The 19,998-nt window shown below is 46.4% G+C and overlaps 1 protein-coding gene across 1 annotated transcript in view; it reads right to left on the bottom strand.

Annotated features, from left to right (window-relative positions):
• ACVRL1 (activin A receptor like type 1) overlaps positions 1 to 12,839 on the bottom strand; it is a 57,825-nt gene extending 44,986 nt beyond the window's left edge. The window contains exon 1 of the mRNA XM_033138667.1: positions 12,309 to 12,839. The gene's annotated coding sequence lies outside the window, so the exon portion shown is untranslated. The remainder of the gene's footprint in view (positions 1 to 12,308) is intronic.
• Positions 12,840 to 19,998: the final 7,159 nt, after the last annotated feature.

Raw genomic sequence — 19,998 nt, forward strand, 5'->3', positions numbered from 1 at the left:
TATGTTTATTTCAATATTTCCTCCCACTCTGTTCTCTATTTCTGCTCATTTTCATCCTCTTGGGCAGCCAGACAGCTACAACACTTCAGCATTGCCTTTGCTCCAGCTGCTGAATCCCAGATTTTTTCTGTCCAAGATCACCTTGTGACCTCGTCATTTCATAACTGGCCTGATCTCTAGTTCTCATAGACACTGTCTGCCTTGAAGTCTCTGGAGGATGCGTCAAATAGGCGCCTTATCGTGTCTACTGCTCTCCAGATCCTTCTTGGATGAGACCAGGAAATCATCAAATCAAGCGTTTCTATAAACTGGCTCCAAAAATTGAGAAACCTTTGGACCATCGCAGCCCATGTAAAAAGGTAAAGGTAAAGGACCCCTGGACGGTTAAGTCCAGTCAAAGGCGACTTTGGGGTTGTGGCGCTCATCTTGCTTTCAGGCTGAGGGAGCCAGTGTTTGTCCACAGACAGCTTTCCGGGTCATGTGGCTAGCATGACTAAACCGCTTCTGGCATAATGGGACACCGTGACAGAAACCAGAGCGCATAGAAACACCGTTTACCTTCCCGACACAGCGGTACCTATTTATCTACTTCAGTGGTGTTCGAAGCTTTTTTCAAAGAGGGCCAGATTTGATGAAGTGAAGGGCCGTGAGGGCCAACCAAAGGGCCGACCAAAGTTGTTGACTTTTTTTTTAGGATTGATGTTGTTGAGGTTTTTTTTAGGATTTTACCCCAGGGAAATAAACTGCCACAGGGGCCAGATTAAACTCACCTGTGGGCCGGATTACGCCCCTGAAACAGACTGTGGACATGCCTGATATACTTGCACTGGCGTGCTTTCGAACTACTAAGTTGGCAGGAGCTGGGACAGAGCAATGGGAGCTCGCTCAGTTGCGGGGATTCGAACCACTGACCTTCCGATTAGCAAGCCCAACAGGCTCCGTGGTTTAGACCACAGGGCCACCCGCGTCTCTTTTACAGCCCATGTACAGAGGAGGAGAAAGGTGAAAAGAACTTTGACCCGAACCCCCCCAAAAAGGGGGTAGATCACTGCCAGTTTTTAACTCTGTGAGTAAATCGCAGTCTCTTAGGAGTTGGCCACCCCTGATGTATCGAAACTTGAAAAATCGATAAGAATAATCGTTAAAATAAAGATATCTCATTCTGTAGCCTACTGTCCACAAATAATTGATGCCAGCTCTTTATCCAGTCTCAGTAAATTTCCCCGGACCAATCTGTGTGCAGCCAGGGAGCCGCTTACCGTAAAATCAAGTGATGTTCAGAACCTGTCAACCTCAGTTATTGACTTCTGCAAATCCATCCTGAGGCAGAAGGGTGAGCAATAGCAATCTGGTACAAGTGGATAACAGGAATGCAGCATCTCTCTCTCTCTCTCTCTCTCTCTCTCTCTCTCTCTCTCTCTCTCTCTCTCCCCCCCCCCTTTTCTATCAAGCAGTATATAAATTTTATGACATTAAATAAATAAATATTTCTATTTGTATAGCCACAAGGGCAAATGTTTACTGCATCTTTGGATTTGCCAATTAAAAAAAGTTACTGTAATGTCGAAACAAAATAGAAAATTGTTTCCAGAAGCACCTTAGAGACAAACTGAGTTTGTTCTTGGTATGAGCTTTCGTGTGCATGCACACTTCTTCAGATACACTGAAACAGAAGTCACCAGATCCTTAAATATAGTTTTCTATTTATTTATAATTTTCTATTTTGTTTCGACTATGGCAGACGAACACGGCTACCCACCTGTTACTGTAATGTATTATTCCCCCCCCCCCAATTACATCTGCTTAATCGTCCCAAGTTCTACTAACAAGCATGCTGTTTGCCACAAGCTGCCAGTGCAAGGCCCAGGGCCTCTTCAGGGCTACTGCATTGGAAAAGGGACTGTGCAGAATCTCCAGCAGTCAGGAAGTGGGATTTCCATGCCCTGGCATGGGCTGTTCTTGAAGGAGGGGATAAAGGATGCTATAGCTATGACAGCAAATATAATAATAGTGTATGCGTCTGCACTTAACAGCTTTTGAATGGATTGCCAAAGCATCACTTCAATGGTCTATCTCCCATCTATCTCTTTATCATCTATCTATCTATCTATCTATCTATCTATCTATCTATCTATCTGATAATTCCAGTCATCTATTGCATGCTAATGGGAACCGAATACCTGTATTTTTGGTGACTAGACAAATGTATGGAGTATAGCTCTACCAAAGGTTCTTCTTGGTCATCACAGGTAAATAAAGGTAAAGGTACCCTTGACCGTTAGGTCCAGTCACGGACAATTCTGGGGTTGCATGCTCATCTCGCTCTATAGGCCGAGGGAGCCGGCGTTTGTCCACAGACAGCTTCCGGTTTATGTGGCCAGCATGACTAAGCCGCTTCTGGCGAACCAGAGCAGCGCACGGAAACGCCGTTTACCTTCCCGCCAGAGCGATACCTATTTATCTACTTGCACTTGACGTGCTTTTGAACTGCTAGGTGGGCAGGAGCTGGAACCGAACAACGGGAGCTCACCCCGTCGTGGGGATTCGAACTGCCGACCTTTCGATTGGCAAGCCCTAGGCTCTGTGGTTTAGACCACAGCGCCACCCACGTCCCTGACAGGTAAATGAAACCCCCCCAATTCAGTGTGCCTCTGAAGGCCAGTTGTTGGGAACAAAAGCAGGAGAGGGCTATTATTGCTCTCATGCCCTGCCTGGGAGCTTTCCAGACATATCTGGCTGGCCACAGGATGCAGGATTTTGGACTAGAATGACCCTTGTTCCAATTCAGCAGGGCTCATCGTACGGTCATCGTTTTTGACATTAAAAAACCCCTTAAATGACATGGAGCTGAGTAGGAAGTGGAACTGATTATACAAGTCGGAACTTGCTGCCAGTGCAGGATTTTGCTGCTGGGTGGAACGGGTGCATGTGCTGATGTGGTCACCTTCAGGGTGCACCGAAGCCACACACCAGAAAAAATGCAGCGGCCATTGCGGTTTGAGGCTTGTGAGCCAGCCGCATGGTGAAGCAATTGCACAGTTGCTGCACCGCAGGCAGAATTTGGCAGGTTTCCTCGTAAGCCACATTTCCTACTTGCCAGCTTGCTTACAGGAACGGACCCCAATTCTCACAGACACAGGATCTCCTCTTTCGTACCTTTGTCGCTGCTGGGATCCAGCCACATAGTGGATAATTCAGACTGCACAATGAAAGTTGACTTGGCACTCTTGTGTAACCCACAATCCCCACCACTGCCATATCCAAACGCACGCCCAGATTTTGCTATAAGGAAAGTGACGGGGAAATGCACTAATAATAATAATAATAATAATATTTATTATTTGTACCCCGCCCATCTGGCTGGATTTCCCCAGACACTCTGGGCGGCTTCCAACAGAAATCAAATACAAAAATATCACACATTAAAAACTTCCCTAAAAAGGGCTGCCTTCAGGTTTTTTCTGAATGTCAGGTAGTTGTTTATTTCCTTGACCTGTGATGGGAGGGCATTCCACAGGGCGGGCGCCACTACCGAGAAGGCCCTCTGCCTGGTTCCCTGTAGTTTTGCTTCTCGCAGTGAGGGAACCGACAGAAGGCCCTCGGCGTTGGATCTCAGTGTCCGGGCTGAATGATGGGGGTGGAGACGCTCCTTCAGGTATACAGGACTAAAATGTGTGCAACATCATATAACCTCCCCACAAATAAATCAGAATGAACGCTACATAAACAGGTTGTCTAGAAGAGACTGGATTTAAATCAGGACAGACTGTTTGTCTATTTAGCTCAATGCCGTCTACCTCAACCACCAGCAGCACACTCTGGGGTCTCTCATGCAGACAGAGGGTCTCTCCCATCACATGCTACTCATAGCTGTCAAGTTTCGGATTTGAAAATAAGGGATCAGCACCCTCACCCACCCCGGGGACAGTCTATGGTTCTCAGGGACAGTCCACACCGCGGTAATCCCCCCAGGCTACAAATAAATTTACACCAGGAAAGAGCTCCCAGGAAAGAGAAATCAGGGCAGAGAAAAGAAAGCACGTATTCACGCAGCACACGGTTAACCTCTGGAACTCCCTGCCACAGGGAGCAGCGATGGGCACCAACTTGGATGGCTTTACAAAAGGATTAGGCAAATTCATGCAGGAAGAGAGGACCACTGATGGCTTCTGGCCAGGTTGGCTCTGCTCTGCCTCCGGTTAGGGGCAGCAATGCTTAATCTGAGCACCTGTTGCCGAGAAACATTCGTCTATTTTATCTTCTTCATCTTTATATATCTGTCTGTCTGTCTGTTTGTTATTAGGTATTTATATTCCACCTTTTTCTCCAAGGAGCTCCCTGGTCCTAGTCCTCATTTAATCCCCACAACAGCCCTGTGAGGTAGGCAGGCGGGCAGGCAGGGCTGAGAAAGGCAGGGACCCAAGGAGTCCCCGGACTCCAACTCTCCTTCCCGGAAATGAGGGAAATTTAAGGGATATCAACAATAAGGGATAGCTGTGGGAAACGGCTTGGAATAAGGGAGTTTCCCACAAAAAAGGGAGACTTGACAGCTATGATCCTACTTGGGTCTTTTAACTGGAGATGGCAGGGACTGAACCTGGGACCAAGCATGTTATCTACCATAGAGCTGTGGTTCTTTTCCTAGAAGGCCAGCCCTTCCATAAGGCAGAGCGAGGCAGTCAACGTAGACGGAACAGGGACTGGACAGACCTGTGCACCCTGCATCTCTTGAGCTAGCCTGCTGCCCCCTGATGGGGTGGAGGACCTGTTGCCAGTGTCAGTGTAAGATTCAAATGCCAGTCAACTGGTTTTGCCTTTTGTACGTGAACTGACTGAGTGAGAAACCGTCTTGCCCTTCGCCTCCTGCAACAAAATGTCTGGGGCCAGCCCTTGAGATTTTGAATTTTTTGTTGTTCAGGTTCAGGCTGGTTTCAAGCATTTTGTGGACTTCGGCTTTTTCTCTCAAGACACCACCTATCACGGGTTCTTGCACTTCCTACCTTTTGCAGCTGGTGTTTCATAAAAGCTAAGAATATGCATTATATGTAGGGCTGCCTCTGAAGACGGTTCAGAAACTCCAGCTAGTGCAGAATTCAGCGGCCAGGTTGCTCACTGGAGCAAGACGGTTTGAGCATATTACACAAATCCTGGTCTGACTGCACTGGCTAGTAATTAGTTTCCAGGGCCAATTCAAAGTGCTGGTTTTGAACCTATAAAGCCTTAAACAGCTCAGGACCATAATACCTCAAGGACCGCCTCTTTTCATATGAACCTACCTGGACCCTGAGACCATCTTCTGAGGCCCTCCTTCATTTTGCCTCCTGCTTGAGAGGTGTGGAAGGTGGCAACACAAGAACGGGCCTTCTCTGCAGTGGCTCCCCATTTGTGGAATACTCTCCCCAGGGAGGTTTTCCAGGCGCCTTCATTACACACCTTTCGGCACCAGGCAAAAACGTTCCTTTTTAACCAGGCCTTTGGTTGATCTGTTTGACATCCTGTACCCTTTTAAAAGGGACCCGGGTGGCGCTGTGGGTTAAACCACAGAGTCTAGGGCTTGCTGATCAAAAGGTCGGCGGTTCGAATCCCTGCCACGGGGTGAGCTCCCGTTGCTCGGTCCCAGCTCCTGCCCACCTAGCAGTTCGAAAGCATGTCAAAAGTGCAAGTAGATAAATAGGTACCACTCCAGCGGGGAAGGTAAACGGCGTTTCCGTGCGCTGCTCTGGTTCGCCAGAAGCGGCTTTGTCATGCTGGCCACATGACCCGGAAGCTGTACGCCGGCTCCCTCGGCCTATAGAGCGAGATGAGCGCCGCAACCCCAGAGTCGGACACGACTAGACCTAATGGTCAGGGGTCCCTTTACCTTTACCTTTACCCTTTTAAAATGGGCTCTTTTCTGGGGGCGGGGGCATGTTACTGGGTTGTTTTTATTCTGATTATATATGATGTGATATTTTCTGTGAACCGCCCTGAGGCCTCCAGGTATAGGGCCGTATAAACTAATAATAATAATAATAATAATAATAATAATAATAATAACGGAGTATGAGGTAGACGTCCACGGCTCATATCTTAGCTGGGTGCACTGAGTGCCCTTCACTCTCTCAGCCTGGACCCCCATCCAGTAGCAGGTACTACAGATGGAGCTGCACTGCTGACCTGGCTCCCCCACACTGTGTGCCATTGCCAGGTACTGAGAATCATGGAATAATAGAGTTGGAAGAGACCACAAGGGCCATCCAGTCCAACCCCCTGCCAAGCAGGAAACACCATCAAAGCATTCCTGACAGATGGCTGTCAAGCCTCTGCTTAAAGACCTCCAAAGAAGGAGACTCCACCACACTCCTTGGTAGCAAATTCCACTGCCGAACAGCTCTCACTGTCAGGAAGTTCTTCCTAATGTTTAGGTGGAATCTTCTTTCTTGTAGTTTGAATCCATTGCCCCGTGTCCGCTTCTCTGGAGCAGCAAAAAACAACCTTTCTCCCTCCTCTATATGACATCCTTTTATATATTTGAACATGGCTATCATATTACCCATTAACCTTCTCTTCTCCAGGCTAAACATACCCAGCTCCCTAAGCCGTTCCTCATAAGGCATCGTTTCCAGGCCTTTGACCATTTTGGTTGCCCTCTTCTGGACACGTTCCAGCTTGGGGCAAAGAAGCAAGGAACTCAGAATGGTGACGGTGCGATGGCAGAGCCAATCTGATGCTGTGCCCGAACTCTGGCAAGCTCCCTGCTAATTTGCCCCTCTCCCTCTTGGCAAACGGAAGCGGTGTGTGGTGTTGGCAAGCCAAGTCAGCAATGTAGCCCCCGTGCTGCTGGGCTGGGCGCTCCTGCCCCCCATTCCAATCCGCAATATGTCACGAGTATAATACTCACTGTAGGATCTTTGTAAGGATTGCTGAGAAGATGATAAGAAGAAAAGTCTCCTCTATAAATGCCAAGTACGATTCTGCGGCTGGAAACCTCAAACGCATTTGTTGGTTCTGCTTTTTTAATGTCAAAATAGTACTCATGACTCGGTTCCTTTTTTAAATAATTTTTTTAAAAAAATCCAGAGTGTGTGACTTCAAGGATGGTATTTGGCCCTGTTTCAAGGTTAGGGGCTGGAGAATTTCCCACGGGTGCAGTCCTCCCCGCAGCGACCAGCTATTTTTAAAAACCGAGTGCCTGTGATGGAGTGAAGTGTACACAACTGGGTGACAGATCCGCAACCTATAGCCACATCCACACCATGCTTTTAAAGTGATATGATGCCGCTTTAAACAGTCATGGCTTCCCCCAAACAATTCTGGCAGTTGTACTCAAGAGTTGTTGGGACGCCCCTCTTCCGCCAACAGCGCTACAACTCTCAGAGTTCCCTGTGAAGAGGTATTGATTATTAAACCAACCACAGCTCTGGGAGGGAAATAGGGGCCTCCTAACCATTCTCAGCATCCATAAAACTACAGCTCCCAGAGTTCATTGGGGGGGGGGGGAAGAAGCCACAACTGTTTAAAGTGGTATCATAGTGCCCTAAAAATGCAGGTGGCCTAAGAGGACACCTAGAGTTTACCTCACAGGTATTGCCATTTCAGCCGGCTTCCTAAAAGTTTCACAAAATACGTGAAAATCTCACCACACATTTTTAAAGTACATTTTTTACCCTTTTGAGGTGCGGAAAGCTGTGTTCCAGATGTTGTTGGCTCCAACTTCCATCACCCCTTGCCTTTGAATATACAGTCGTACCTCGGGTTACGTACGCTTTGGGCTGTGTACTTTTCGGGTTACAAACTCCCGTAACCTGGAAGTGTAACCCGCCACGCGCGTGATCCGCGCATGCGCAGAAGTGTTCTGCGCGCTTCGCGCATGCGCATAGCACGTTTTCGGGTTGCGTACGTTTCGGGTTACGTACAGCGACCCGGAACCAATTAAGTACGTAACCCGAGGTACGACTGTACTGATTGTGGCTTATCCAAGTTCAACAACATCAGGCTCCCCATGTCTGGGCCGCACAGCAACACAACTCAGAAATCGGCACAATGAACTTTCATAATTCACTGTTGCGACATGAGTGCATGTGTGTTTACACTTACAATTCTACAGACCCTCCAAATGTCCCTTTTTTTCCAGGGACAGTCCCGGATTTACAGAAGCTGTCCCAGTTTCTGATTTGATCCTGGAATGTCCTGCTTTTCCTTAGGACGTCCCTATTTTCATCTGAGAAACATTGGAGGTTATGGAGTTATGCAACACCTGAGCCAAGGCGATAAGTAACTACACAACCTTTAGAAGACATCTAAAGGCAGTCCTGTATAAGGGAGGTTTTTTTTTAATGTTTAATGTTTCATTATGTTTTTATGTGTCGGAAACTGCCCAGAGTGGCTGGGGTAAACCAGTCAGATGGATGGGGTATAAATATTACTACTAGTAGTAGTACTACTACTACTAGTAGTAGTAGTTGTATTGAATAGGATGACCCTAATTTCATTGGAGAAATGTTGGATGTTATTAGTTTTATTCAGATTGCACTTCAAGGCAAGCCTGCCCAAATTCTTATTTCCTGAAACAATACCTGATCTGAAACATAGCCATTCCTTTAAATCCACACTTCTCCAAATATTGCAATGCACTTCTCCAGCCTAGTAGTGTGTACAAAAAAAGCATATACTTAGGTAAAGTGTGCATGAAATGAATAAATTGGTGAAAAAAATAGCAGACAAAAATGCATTACACTACACAAAATGGGTTCGTGTATATTAGAGGGAAATTGTACAGCAAAGTGTGTGTATTAGGAGACAATCACACTAAAATGCTGGTGAATCTTGATGGGGATTAAAAACAAGATACAACTCCCCCCCCCCCCGCCAACAACCCCCAAACTGATTTTGAAAATGTGGAGAAGTGAACTTTACAGTAGAAAAATGAGCAGGTCGGAGAAACCGAAATTAACAGATTTTGCCCGCTACTAATCTTGAGACATATTCATAAATAGCATTCAGGCAAGGGACTGATCTAAGTTATGCAATGATACTTGGATGACCCAGTACCACCCTGGTTAGACAATTAAAATAATACGCAGTGCCCTAAAGATGGATGCCCAAGCAACAATTTACAAGGAGCATGAAACTAATTCGGTGTGGAGAGCTGTTCAACTCTTCATATCCAGCATCGTCTCCTGCAAAATGATTTCTCCTATTTTTTTATTTTTTGCAGAAGAGTGGGTGCCATGCTGCATCACAGAGTTCCTCAGTTCCTGCTGACATTTTCTTTGCGCAGGGAGGAGGAGCCTACAGAGAGGGTCAACCGGTTGGCAGCAAGAGGGAGAGAATCACCAATCAGTATTCAGTAATGTCGAGATCCCAGGGTCGGTAGGAGCCAATTTTGTGGATAAACAATGCTGCAACTGCATAGTTCTGGACCTTAGATTTAATGGCATATACCGGAAGCCTGCAACTTACGCAGGGGTTATGTTCCGGGGATTGCATCTAAAGCTAGTCAGGGCTTTCCCCCCGAGCCGGAACTCTCTGGAACTGGCAACCTTTCAGGTGGGCGCCATTGCCATTATAAGAGAACATGGTGAGTTCCGGCACCTCTTTTTCTAGAAAAATAGCACTGCGTATAGCCATTTTTCCTGGAACCCTGTACGCTTTCTGCCCTCTTTTTACAGTGGTGCCTCGCAAGATGAAATTAATTCGTTCTGCAAGTCGTTTCGTATTGCGAAAATTTCGTCTTGCGAAGCATGGTTTCCCATAGGAATGCATTGAAATTTAATTCCCATAGGAATGCATTGAAATTTTCATCTTGCAAAGCACGGCCATAGAAAAATTCATCTTGCAAGTCACCTAAAAAATCGCAAAACCCTTTCGTCTAGCGAGTTTTTTGTTGTGTGAGGCATTCGTCTTGCGAGCTACCACTGTATTTATTTTACAAATTTTTGCCACACGCATAAAGCTCAATGCGCACAAGTTAAATGCATGCAAATTGTGGGCTTACTGCAATAGTTTTGCTCAGGTTTGAGTTTCATTGATGTTTTATTTACTTATCTGAACAATTTCTATACCACTTAATTATAATCAACTCTAAGCAGGGTGCAAAAAGATAAAAACCAGATAAAATTATAAAATCAGAATTTCGTTAAAATGCCTGCTGGAATAGAGAAGTCTTCAATAGGCCAGATGTCATCTTGTGCTACTTTTACACTCTAAACTTTTGTTTTGAGAAGCTGTGATGGCTAGGTACAAATAAACTGATCTGATCCAGTGGCCTTACATGTGTATTGCCGGTACTTTAGTTGTGAAGCACACAATTCTCATTCCCACTAGCCGTTCCACACTTTACAAGGGTGTCTACATTCCTGATGTGTTAGACCAGAAGCTTGTGTCTCTCCAGATGTTCCTGGACTACAACTCTAATCAGCCCCAGTCAGCCCGGCCAGTGGCCGAGGAAAATGTGATTTGCAGAAATACTCTTGAGCATGTGCAATTTTGCAATTTAGAAATTGACGTAAATCACGGCATAGTTTCTGTTGTCGTGAACGGAAAGAAAATGACATTTGCTTTTGTTCGCAGAAGTGATGCGTATTAGGTAAAATTGCACAAAGGTGCGACTATTAGGGCAAATTTGCACCATAATGCTAACAAATTTTTCGCAAACTTAAATAAATCCACAGACTTCTGCGGAAATGCTGAGAGCTGAACTTAAGGTAGGAAAACTGAGAGGAAGCAAAATTGACAGATTCGTCTGTTCCTAGCTGGAACCAGACATTGGGGCGCAAACCTGGGCGTTTGCCAAACAGCTGCAAAAGCAGAAGGGGGAGGGTACGATTTGAAGTGGGAAAGTGTGGTGGGGGGAGTGCTTAACCCTTACCCCACCCACTACCATCCTCCTGCAACCTCCTCCTTTCAGCTCTGTTTTCCTGCAACATGGGAGGAATTCAACATCTCACTAAGGCCAACTATTTGATTTCCAGGTGGAGCAATCCTCTTCTCCTTCCCCTGCATAATGTTCTGGTGTCTCTCCTGACCCTTTCCAGCCAATTTTAGGGGGGGCACATGGGGGAGGAGAAGGGGGAATAGCCCCATTGTGCAGGTGGAAGCCTTTGAATAGGGCTTCCGCTTTTGATTCCTGCGCAGCGGCTCACATCTACAGTGGTAGCTGACTTAACAATTTCAGGAATCTGTAGCTTCCTCAGGAACCAGCCATTTAGGAAATTAGAATTTCTCTATACTACCTGGATTAATAAAGTTGTATCCTGTGCTTTGTCAGGTTGCCCTTTCATTGTGTTCAAGAATGCCACACTAAATATATTTTTAATGGACACGCCTATCAGTTTCGGATGCAGACAGAGACAAAATCACTGCAACACAGGGGGTGGAGTGGGGAGCCACTGACCCTCTAGGTGTAATTGGGCTCTCTACTGCCATGAGGCCCAGCTAGCATGGCCAATGGTCCAAGCCGATGTGTGTTGTTTTCTAAACACATCTGGATGGCACAAAATTCTCCACCGCTGCCATAAATCCTCTTACAGCTGCCCTTATACCTGAAGGAGCGTCTCCACCCCCATCGTTCAGCCCGGACGGTGAGGTCCAGCTCCAAAGGCCTTCTGGAGGTTCCTTCACTGCGAGAAGTGAGGTTACAGGGAACCAGGCGGAGGGCCTTCTCAGTAGTGGCGCCCGCCCTGTGGAACACCCTCCCATCAGATGTCAAGGAAATAAACAACTATCTGACTTTTAGAAGACATCTGTTTAGGGAAGTTTTTAATGTTTGATCTTTTATTGTGTTTTTAATATTCCGTTGGGAGCTACCCAGAGTGGCTGGGGAAACCCAGCCAGATGGGCAGGGTATAAACAAACAAAAAAAATCATAATTATTATTGTGGTCAACTTTCACCGCCAGTGGTCCGGCAACCCACCCACAGATTCCCACGATCCACAAATGAAATGTTTCAACCCACCCCTGGAAACATCTGTTTTGATTTTTCTCCGCGAATTGGTGCTGCTGTCTAACATTGTCCTTGCGGCGTTTTTGCCCAAGGATTTCGCCATAAATCCCAGCTCAGCTGAGCTCAACAAGAGTCCAAGCAATGGCCAGTTGGTTTTGTGGAAGAGCTCAAGGGAGCTGGTCTGGCCTGCGAAGGGGAGTCTGAGAGCAAGGCTGGAAAAAAAAACCTGAAGATGCTAAATGCTGCTAGGATTTTGATTCCAGTAGTGATACATTTCAATCTTTTCTCCAATCTTAGAAAATCCTGTTTTGCTTGACAGCTTCTTTAAAAAACATCCCCCCAAAAGTAAAAATGAAAATGTCAGAAACATTGAATCCAACTTACCCAGAAGTCTATGTAGGTGGAAGTTTGGGCACGTCCTGTATCCTGCTGCTTTCCTGCTTTCAACGGGCCTCGGCTAAAAGTTTTCTTCGGTACCAAAGTCTGAAGTGTGTTTTTTTAAAACACCCGCAGATGCGTTTATTTAGATCACCCTGGGCAGCTCCTCACCATTCTCGGACGCCTGGCCTGATACGGAATCATGGGTCTCCTTTCCGATGACCGTACGAACCTTCCTGAATTTTCCAACTTTAAAGGCGCGGCGTCCCCTGATTTAGTCTGAAGCTCCTTTCTGGCAAAGCCTATCCCAGGGAGGCCGGCGTATCGAAAGCAGGCTTGAAATGGGGAGCAGGAGCCAGGATCCTTTTTTTACAGTCCCCTCTGCACTTTCCAGCTCTCGATCTGAAAGCAGTGGTTTGGCAAGCTCTGGAGGTGGGAGAAGTTAAAAATGTTTCTTATTACTGCCTCTTCCTGCTTGGCTTTTCTCCACCACTCCCAGCTAATAAAGCATTTCCTATTGCAAAGCACAGATCTACACACACACACACACACACACACACACACACACACACAGTCCCTCCCTCCCTCTCTCCCTCCAGAACACAGTAGGGTCCTGCACAATTATTCTTCATGATCTCCTATTTCTGACAACTAAGCAATTCTCATTGCCTCACCTTACTCTGTTCCATTCCTCCAGCTGATTGGTTCCTCCCCCCCCCCCCCCTGTTTTTGTTTCCAGAATGTAATTGACTACGTAATTCGGGGGTGGGGGTAGGGGCTGTCAACCAGATCAGAGTCTCTATTTCACCGGTATGGGCAGAAAGATTATGCCTTATTTCTGCCAAGCAACCAGAACAGTGATCTGGCCAGCCACCAAAACCCACAGTCCTGGCTACAAGCTTTGTGGATGCCTTGGGCCAGCTGCCATCACCGAGTCTCTTAACCTGTAAAGACAGAGGTCTGTGGACCAGACAAGGCAGTGACCTTGAAGAGAGACGCTGTGTTAGTTGAGAATTGGAGTGTGCTTGAACCCCCAGAAAATGCACCGTCGTCTGGAGTTGCCTCTGTCCAGATTGTTCACCCACAATGCACCAGGTTCCACTCTGGCTCTGACAGTGTACCTCCAGATTTTGTCTTGGCTCTGTCCTCAGCCCAGTGGCCCTGTATTTTTGCAATCAAAAGCTGGCATTCCTTATTGACCAGCCATATCACACGTCACTGGCATTTATCTGCTCTGGACATTGGATCGAAAAGCAAATTTTGGCAATCCCCACCATTCTTTTTCAAGGACCAGTAGAACCAACCAGCCACATCTCATGACCATTCTGCTTTCATAGCTTCGGTAATTTTCCATAAGTCAACTCTGGAAACTAAATATAAAGTTGACCAACATTCTTCACTATGGGATGAATGTCAATGCCACACTGCAGCAACTCTTAATAAGCATTGATTGATTGATTGATTGATTGGTTGATCGACTGCACTTCTAAGCCATGCTTACTCAATAAAGATCCCAGGGTGGTTCACAAATAAATAAAACAGGCCAACAAAACACCAGTAAAATTCTAAAACCTAAACCAAACACCCACAATTTCCAGCTGTACAAACAGCTGACAAAGGAGATTTCGTGAAAGGGCTAGTATGTCCTGTTGTGTGCCACAGTATATCCAGTGTTTTTTCCCCCCTTAAACAAAATGTTTAGGGGTACTCTCATTTTCCTACTCATATTGAAATACTGTCCCTCAATGAGGCCAAACTTAGATTCACAAAATGTTTAGGGTTATGCGTACCCCTACGTCCCCCCCAGAAAAAAGGCACTGAGTATATCTGATACAAAATAAAGACCGTGTGCATATTTATTGGAATGTATGAGAGTCTGAGGTGGTTGTTTTTTTCCAAACCACTTTCAAATGTCGAAAATTTCAAATTTTGACTGAATGCAGAAAAAGGACAAATAGTCAATTTACATAAGCTGCCAGTGACATGACAGGAGTGGAAATAAAAGGGTCGGAATGGAATAGCTCCTCTGAAATGTCCTGCTGTGGGAAGATGTGGGGACAGACCCTTTCCAGACACTGCAGAGTTATTTAAGAATAGGTTGTTAAACACCCCTTATCCTGTTTCCCACATGTGTGGGTTGATACATATCAACTGAGTTTACCAGAATGCCGCTCAGTTTTTTAAGGGCTGTTTCATTATCTCAGCCAACGACTTTTTGGATGGGAAAGAGAACTTCGTTGAGCCTGCATCCCTCAGTTGGAAATAAACAGTTTTGATCTGATAAAAAGCAGGTCTGTTGCCATGCAGACAGGAAAAGGAAGTCCCCTCCTTGCAGGAAATGTGTCTTGGAATACCTTTTGCTAATCGCTTTAGCCATCTTTCCTCCTCCTTGGAAATCTCGGCTGCCCACCCCTTCATAATGGAGTCAGTTGGTCCCGGTCTATTTCTGAATCAATCTTTCATTACTGCTCCTTTTAACAGTGGAAGTGCGTTTTTCAGCACAACCTTGTGACATCCATAGTCCCCCCTCCCTTTTAAAGGATTATGTTGTGCAAGATTTCTCTCTTTTCTCTCTCTCCCCCCACCTCACTTTTCATTCATTTTAAGTGTAACCCCCCAGCACTCTAAAACCACAAGACAGAGAGAAATGGAGTTGCTCTTTGTCAGATACCGACAGAAACTCATCATGTGAAGCTTCCTTGTCACCCAGCATGAAGTTTCGGCAATGAGAAAGCTTTATCTGTTAAATTTCTGCGTACCGATTAGCAGCGGTTAAAAGCATAGGAGCCATGTTAGGGAAAAAAGGCAGAAACTCTAAGGAGAGATAGCATTCAGATGTCATGAAGGCTCTGACTGGGCCATGAGGCATAAATTAGGAAAACTATGTAAATAAAAACTCTGATTGCTTATTGGTACATTATATACATATAATAAAACACTAATAATGGTTAGACTAATGGAGTCATGGCAAAGCGCAGGGAAACAATTCATTGAACAATGTGTTCTCTCATGTTCATGGTGCCATCTTAAACACCTTAACACAGGGGTAGGCAACCTAAGGCACCAGGGCCGGATCTGGCCCAATCGCCTTCTAAATCTGGCCCGTGGACAGTCCAGGAATCAGCATGTTTTTACATGAGTAGAATATGCCCTTTTATTTAAAATGCATTTCTGGGTTATTTGTGGGGCATAGGAATTCGTTCATATTTTCCCCAAAATATACCAGTAGTCTGGCCCACCACATGGTCTGAGGGACGGTGGACCGGACCACGGCCAAAAAAGGTTGCTGACCCCTGCCTTAACCGTCATGGCTTCCCCCAGAGAATCATGGGAACTGTAGATTTTAAGTGTGCCGGGTATTGAAGCTCTGTGAGGGGTGTGTGTGTCTCCTAAAAACTCTCAACAAACTAAATTTCTCAGGATTCTTGAGAATAAGCTATGATGGTTGAAGTGATATAAGAGTGCTTTTAAAAGTATAGATGTGACCTCTTATTAGGACTGCTCTGTATGATCTCTTGGGGTTGGTGTGTGTTGCTGCCTTTACTTTGTAAATAATTTTGCCGAGTGCCCATTGGGATCCCCAGATCTCAGAGGCTTCTTGTATCTAATTTCAAAGTGAACCACATGCTATTCCAACCCCCCCCCCCCCCCCCCCGGTTTCACTGCAGGATTTGGACAAACAAGCTTGGCAGGGTGTTTTTTTTAATATATATAAAAAGCTTGTCTTTCGTTCTCTTTGTAAATGTTGTGCAGAATTAAAACAAATACTTCACTGTCTGAGGCTATTCCCATCACTTCAAATCCTCGATGGGAAGAATTGAGTTTCCCTTGCCGTATATATGAGACTCGTAGACTCATAGGGTTGGAAGGGACCCTGAGGATCATCTAATCCAACCCTCTGCAATGCGGGGATATGCAGCTGTCCCTTACGGGGATTGAACCTGCAACCTTGGCATTACCAGCACAAATACAAACATCACAAGCTCATGCTGAAAAACATGGCGGCAGAAACACCAAGGAGGAAGCTTAAAGTTGCAAGGGACCTTTGCTGGATGCGACTGACCAACTCCTGAGTATAAGCGTTATAAAAGATCTTTGCCATCATTGCTGGATAATATTGCGCTAGGTTAGGGCTGCATACGCACCATACATTTAAAGCACATTCCTCCCACCCGAAGAATCCTGGAAACTGCAGTTTGCCCCTCGCAGAGCTACAATTCCCAGCCCTCTTAACGAATTGCAGCTCCCAGGATTCTTTGGCCAGGGTGGGGTGGGGGGTTATGCTTTAAATATATTTTCAATGTGCTTTAAATGTATGGCATGCCTACAGCCTCAATTCAGTCCCACGGGGAACCACGGTTTCCATAGCTGTCAAGTATCACGTATTTGCCGGGATTCCCCCGTTTTTAAACACGTTTCCTGCTACAATCCCGGCTTAATCAAAAACCCGTATATTCCCTTCCTTCCCCGTCTCCCCCGTTCTTTGCCTGCTGTCACTAAGAGCCAGATTATCTGCAGACAGGCAGCAGCCAGAGGGGGGGGGAGGAGGGGAAAGGAGGAGGAGGACTTGTAAGCGCCATGGGGAGGGACTCGCAGCCTCGCTCCGTCCTGCTTCTTTCTTTGCGCGCAGGCTCCACGCGCTCCATGGGACTCGGCTGAGGCGGGAGCGGCGCTGCCGGTATTTTCTTCTTCCTCCTCCTCTTCCTGGGGGTGCTGGGGGAGCAGTTCTCCTTAGCTGCCTCTCGCTTGCTTGCTGTCCTCAGGAGCTTCGCTTCAGCCTCCTGCGCTGGGCGGGAGGGGTGGGCGGGGGGAGCGTCGGAGAAGAGAGAGAGAGAGAGAGGCAGGCGAGGGGACTGTCGCCGGCTCCGCGTCTTCCTTGGCGGCTCTCGGGCAGCCGAAACTGCATGCGGCTGCGGCGGCAGCTGCTGCTGCGGCGGGAAGCGAGCCCGGAGTGGAGGGATGCGGGGCTTGGGACGAGGCAGGATCTTCGGCGTCTTCTGGTGGCTGTGGTCTGCTGCGCCCAGAGTGGCGCCTCAGCATATTTTCCCATTGGCTCCGCCCACTTTTGCTTCTGGCTCCGCCCACCACTGCCACGTGACTATCATAGGTGAGGCTGCTGATCCCTTATTTTGAAATCCGAAAGTTGACAGCTATGACGGTTTCACTTCTATTTCCAGCTAGCTGTGGAAATACGATGCCTCAGCAGGATCAAAGGGCCCTAACACACCCTGCAACAGGTTGAGTCCCAGAACTGGGACATGCGTCTTCCTGCGTGAGTCATGTGACCTGTGCAAGCTCACGGAACCCATGAGACACATCCCCCCCCCGGGGTCGTGCTTGCACAGCATCCAAAAATGTGCATTTTGGGGTGCCGCATGAGATCGTGGCCCCGGAAAAAAATGCTTTTTTCAGGGGGAGTTAAGCACTTTTTTTCTGCGCAAGATCTCGGCGCAAAATCATACAGGATCGCAACACCCAAAATGGCTGCCGTGCTCTTGCGCGAGAAAACAGGGTGTCCCATTCCCCCCCCCCCCTGGGATGCTTGTAGGATATGCCCTGGTGGAGAAGTAATCCACGTGCATGTTATTCCTTGAAGGAGAACTACCTGAAAAATATTTACAGATGGTGTTTAACTCTGAGTAGACTTGCTAATACAGTATAAGACTGAATCAGATAAACGCTAGAGATGCAATGAGGTTGAGGGTATGTTCTATCATATGTGGTGGACTTGAAAAAGGGTAAAGGAGTCTTAGGAAATAATCTACAATGAATTGAAAAAACCGTTTCAAAGTACTTTTCCGAAACAACAACAACCCACCAGTCCTTTTTGTTGGGGTTAATTCAGACGGAAATTCCCAAGTGTCAAAAAAGTTTCTTTATGTATGCCACTACTGCAGCCCATGTTTTGTTAGCCCTCAAATGGAAAATGAGCGAGGTCCCAACTAAAGAATAATGGCAACTTAAACTGATGAAATATGCGCAGCTTGCAGACCTAACATATAGAATAAGAGAAGAAGAAGAACATACGTTTAAAAAAGATTGGAAGATGATTATTGAATGTATGGGGGGAAATGGTGTACACTTGAAAACGTGAGCAGCATTAAGATAAATTCAACAGTGTAAATACGTCTTGATGGGTGCAGTAATGGAATACTGAATGCTTCAGTTTATGTAAAATCTGCAAGGGTTTTACGGTATGCAAATGAAGCATGGAAAGAGAAGAAGGGAAATCATGGATATTTGAAGGTTGTTTAAGTGAATATTAAGAAAATTGGGTAAAAATTATAGAAAAAACAAAGAAGTAATCCACGTATGCTTTACTTTTCACGGGACGCCAGTGTTGTGAGAAGCCGCAGCTAGCGACATTCTCTTTTCTATGTAACGTTTTAAGGAGCAGAAGCTCATTTTTGGTGCCTGGCTATTCCAACCGTGGGAAAACCGCCCATGCGTTGTTACAACCAGAGTCAAGAATTTCTCATCCAGCAGACAAAACACGGCAGCCGAACCAACTCCCACACACAAGCTCTTGAGGAGAAACATGACATCAGTCAGGCATTACAAAAAGGATTTAAATGGGAAAAGGACGTGGGGTGGGGGCGGACATGCTCCGACGGCATAATATTTAGATTTCAGAAAGATGTTTTGTTCAAGTGTTCGACTCGTAGCTTGCCGCGCTCAAAGCCCCCTTATGTTGTTTTGGGGTGGCGGTGGTGGGGATGGCGGGGATAAGTGAAATTTTGCCTTATCAGGCCTGCCAAAATGAAGCGACAGGCGGCCTTGGCCTCTGAGGTAAAACAAAACGACTTCGAGGCCGATCCTGCTCTCTTCTGAGGAATGGGCACCATTAAGGGAAACAGGAAGGCAACAGAGTTTGTTTTTAAAATGGAGGGCCTTGAGGGAAACAAAACAGCCCACATCAAAATAAAGAATGGTCACAAGGAAGGGCTTGTGCTTCCCTTAGCAACTGAGGTGGAATGTCAAGGTGGAAGAGCAGAGAATACCACTTCAGGCAAGACTTAAGGGAACTACCTTTTTCATGCCCCCTGTGATAATAATAATATCAATAAAATTTTTTCCTGCAAATAGAAAACTAGCACAAGAAACGAAGGGCTAGGCTAGAACTTTTCTTCTCCTTTGGAAATGTAAAGAAGTGGAGGGAACTTTCTTCCACATGTGGTGAACATGTAAAAGGGTATTGGGAAATGATTTATAATGAATTGAAAAAAATGTTCAAAATTACTTTCCCAAAGAAACCAGAGTCCTTTTTACTGGGAATAACCCAGACAGAAATCCCCAGGTGTCAGAAAAGGTAATATGTATGTATGATACACCTGCAGCCCGTGTTTCGTTAGCCCCAAAATGGAAAGTGAGCGTTTCCCCAGCCACTCTGGGCGGCTTCCAACAAATATTAAAATACATTAAAATGTCACAGATTAAAAACTTCCCTAAACAGGGCTGCCCTCAGGTATTTTCTGAATGTCAGGTAGTTGTTTATTTCCTTGACCTCTGATGGGAGGGCGTTCCACAGGGCGGGCGCCACTACCAAAATGGCCCTCTGCCTGGTTCCCTGTAGCTTTTGCTTCTCCCCGTGAGGGAACCGCCAGAAGGCCCTCGGCGCTGGATCTCAGTGTCTGGGCTGAACGATGGGGGTGGAGACGCTCCTTCAGGTATACTGGGCCGAGGCCGTTTAGGGCTT

The sequence above is a fragment of the Lacerta agilis genome, chromosome 2 (genome assembly GCF_009819535.1).
Source record: "Lacerta agilis isolate rLacAgi1 chromosome 2, rLacAgi1.pri, whole genome shotgun sequence".
In the NCBI taxonomy this organism is placed as follows: Eukaryota; Metazoa; Chordata; class Lepidosauria; order Squamata; family Lacertidae; genus Lacerta; species Lacerta agilis.